This window comes from Camelina sativa, chromosome 15 (genome assembly GCF_030686135.1).
Source record: "Camelina sativa cultivar CO46 ecotype springtype chromosome 15, ASM3068613v1".
NCBI classification, from domain to species: Eukaryota; Viridiplantae; Streptophyta; class Magnoliopsida; order Brassicales; family Brassicaceae; genus Camelina; species Camelina sativa.
This window is the reverse complement of record NC_141894.1, coordinates 14,077,486-14,081,691: the sequence shown is the minus strand read 5'-3', so window position 1 is coordinate 14,081,691 and position 4,206 is coordinate 14,077,486. Positions and strand designations below refer to the sequence as shown.

Below are 4,206 nucleotides of genomic sequence, written 5' to 3'. Positions count from 1 at the left end.
AAAAAAACTTGTCTTTCTAGAGGTCGAGCCTCGTGCTTAAATAATAAAATAAAACCCTAATAAAATTTGTCAATTGGTGACAGCTTGTCCTGTGGGAAGGTTATTAAAGGGTGGAGACCAGGGTTCGAGGAACGCCTGGCGCACCAATAACCTACTGTGGATTTGGATGAACAGTTCCATTTGCCCAGTGAGTAGTTAGGATCGATGCCTTGCAAGGCCAGCTTGGGATCCGTTGGGGCGGCTAGCAGTGAGGCTAGTAGAGTCCACAGGACGGGCTGTCATATAAAAATCGATTTTTATATACTCAAGTATTGTATAGTGTGTGTGACTCTATTTTCTAAGAGTTTTAAAATTTAAACTTTTGACTTTTTCATCGGCCCTCCCCATCTCTTGCCGAAAATAGTCCCAAACTCTTCTCTCTTTCTTCTCTGTTACAAACAAAAACAAACATGTCTTCCACAAACTGAAATGATCAATAGAATTTTGTATAAGACACAATAAAAAATATGAACTTTGTTAGCTCTAAAAAAATGCTATTATATGTAACTGATAGCAAACTATCAAACGCTATCTCTTTCACAATATATAATAGCGCTTTTTCGACATGCTATTATATGTTGTTCTATTATAGTGTTAATCAAATACGTTAATATAAGTTATGATAGCTCATAATATTTTTTTTATGATATCTTGTTTTGTAGCAATTTTGAACAGTGAAGGGAAATATAAGCATGGTGGTAAATATGAGAAAAACCTCTCAACGTTCTCACCCGTTATGTATCTGATAATGATCTTGCGAGCGGATACGTGCATGTTTTCAAAGCGAGGCTCCAGATTCCGTCACCATCATATTACAATGTCGTGGCGACTCCTTCAGGTCCAATTGCCACTCTTTCTATGCCACCGCCGTCAACGAGGTAATGGCACGAAACATTAGTTAACTAATAGTGCCATGTGAAATTGTGACAACCCGTCCCGTGGACCCCACTAGTCCACTGCTAGCTGCCCCAATGGACCGTCCGTGGACCCCACTAGCCCACCGCTAGCCGTCCAACAGATCCCATGCTGGCTCTGTCCTGTGGGAAGGTTGTTAAAGGGTGGGGACCAGGGTTCGAGGAACGTCTGGCGCACCAATAACCTACTAGTGGATTTGGATATCCGCAGTAATGGGTTAGGATCGATGCCCTGCAGAGTTAGTATCGATGCCCTGCAGGGTCAGCTTGGGGTCCGTTTGGGCGGCTAGCAGTAAGGCTAGTGGGGTCCACGGGACGGGTTGTCATAGAAATATATATCATTATTATTATTTTGTTTTTTTGCCAATAAAATAAATAAAGATATATTGCAGATGACATTATTAATTTAATTTATTTGTGGTATGAAATATATCTTTATTTATTTTCTAATAATTTAAAAATAATTGTTTAATTTGTGTCTCTATAATTAATTTGATTACAAAGTTTGGTATAGTGATTGAATATTAGTTCAGTTTCATATCATGTAAAATCTTACAATATTTACTCATAATAAATTTAAGAAAACTAACCTTTCAAACTTATTTTCATTACAAGACTCTCTATGTTACATTCTCACTTTGTAAATTATTTGCCTAATCTTTTCTTCTTCTTCTAAATTATTTCTGTTGTGATTGATGTGATAAAAAAACATTCCAGCTTGGCCAGGCCGCCATTTGCTGGAAGAAGGAGAGGATTTGAGATACTATGTTTTTAAGACAGTTCCGAGAAGCCTTTATGCAAAACATGATAAAGTCTAAAACCAACGAAGAAACCCAACTATTAAGAAATGAGACCTACACTACAATCAAACACTGCCTTTCTGCAATTAGTTTTTTGGTCGACTGTAGTAAACTCCGTATAGGATCAACTGGACCAATCCAAGTGCGCAGCCTATTCCATTTGGTATCTGCAAAAAGAAAGATATCATTACAGCAAAAAATCAATTGTGTAGAAACAGATAAAAAATTTATTAATCATAATTTTTGGAAAACAAGAACTTCACCGCCATGTACGGGTCGAACGGAAGAAATCCGTAAGCCATCCAAGCGGAAGCATTAAGTAAACCAGCTAGAGACAGACAAAACGGCATGAATTCCACACTTTTAGTTTCTATCACCATTTTCTTCAAAACTAAAAAAAAATTTGATATTAATTCAAATTAAAACAGCATAAAATAATTTGGTCAGAGGTGAATTCAAAACTCGCTTACCATGATAGATAGAGGAGACACATACATTAATGTGTTAAAAATGCAGGAGACTATTCCAACGCTCAATGTCCTCTCAGACGTTGAGTGTTGGAGAGTCAGTGCCGTTGTAGCAAGGACAGCTACAAAAGCGAGTTCAACAGCTAAAATAGCGGTTATAACCAGTTTTTTATTTGCAGCCACAAAACATAAAAAATATAACTAGGAAAGCAATATTTTTGACGATCCCTATACCACTGAGCAAAGCGAGTAATGCGCTATCAGGGTGCACCATAGGAAGAGCATAAAGCATACGAACCAAATAATTCATCAGGGCTGCCAAGTATGGCATTGGGGAGTATTCTTCCACGGATTTCTTTTTCACTATCCCAACAAATGTCGGCCTGAAGGAAATCAGATCGTTGTAATATGAAAAATGTTACAACTATCCTAATTTTTTATGTAAATTATTAACAACGAAACAAAAGACGTAAGTTTGGAAAAAAACTTCTCTAAGAATATATATATATATATATATATATATATATATATATATATATATATATTTTTAAATAAAGCAATTTGTGACAACCCGTTCCGCGGACCCCACTAGCCCACCGCTAGCTGCCCCAACGGATTGTCCGTGGACCCTGCTAGCTAACTGCTAGCCGGCCCAACAGACTCCAAGCTGGTCCTGCAGGGCATCGATCCTAACCCATCACTGTGGATATCCCAATCCACCAGTAGGTTATTGGTGTTCCAGGCGTTCCTCGAACCCTGGTCCTCACCCTTTAACAACCTTCCCACAGGACAAGCTGTCACCAATTGACCTGCAGATCAATTGGTGACAGCTTGTCCTGTGGGAAGGTTGTTAAAGGGTGAGGACCAGGATTCGAGGAACGCCTGGCGCACCAATAACCTACGGGTGGATTTGGATATCCACAGTGATGGGTTAGGATCGATGCCCTGCAGGGCCAGCCTATGGGGGCAACTAGCAGTGAGGCTAGTGGGGTCCACGGACGGGTTGTCACATAAAAATCAATTGGTGGCAACTTTTCTGTGGGAAGGTTGTTAAAGGGTGAGGGACCAGGGTTCGAGGAACGCCTGATGCACCAATAACCTACTGGTGGATTTGGATATCCACAGTGATGGGTTAGGATCGATGCCCTGCAGGGCCAGCCTATGGGGGCAGCTAGCGGTGGGCTAGTGGGGTCCGCGGGACGGGTTGTCACCAATTGACTAGCAGTGGGTTAGCAGGGTCCACGGACGGTCCGTTGGGGCAGCTAGCGGTGGGCTAGTGGGGTCCGCAGGACGGGTTGTCACACAATCGGTTAGAATTCAAGATATAAAGAAAATTATAGTTTTAATAAAGCCAAAACTTACGTAGGGGACAAGAATAGACTGAGAGCACAAATGTTTCCTGAAAGCATGATCATTCCAAGTAAAAAACAAAGAATTTAAGTATACAACAGAAGATGAGGGACAAACTTGTTAAGAATTTGTGAGTCTGAACTATCCTATTATCCCTACAATCTGCCGAATGAGGTTCAACTCTGAAGGAACCATATTGGATGAATGTAACAGAGGATCTTGAAGAAAAAAGTAGATGAAGATTAGGATGATGAAGAAGGAGAAAAGAAGATGATCAGATACAGGCAAGGCAACCCGTATTTTTTTTTTTTGACAACAAATAAATTAAATTAGCTCAAATGGGCCAATTGGGAAGAGAATCGTTTACAAAAATAATAATATGCGCTTGAGTACGAACTAGTCGTGCCAATCGATCCGCAAGCACATTAGCATTCCTAGAAATCAAGGAAATCATGTATGGTGGTTACAAAAGTTTGAAGATTATTCTCTCTTATGAGTAGAAGATTTATTAACACCCCCTTAAAGTATGAATTAGAAAAATCTTTCACTAAAAGTTTGGTTTTAATGTCAAGATTTTGTACAAATATAAAATTCTAGTTTGTTGCCCGCGAGTAGCGCGAAAGTTATATTTAGATT

At 39.5% G+C, this 4,206-nt stretch overlaps 1 pseudogene; it reads right to left on the bottom strand.

Annotated features, from left to right (window-relative positions):
* Positions 1-1,807: 1,807 nt before the first annotated feature.
* On the bottom strand, positions 1,808-3,765 carry LOC104748468 (bidirectional sugar transporter SWEET6-like; annotated as a pseudogene).
* Positions 3,766-4,206: the final 441 nt, after the last annotated feature.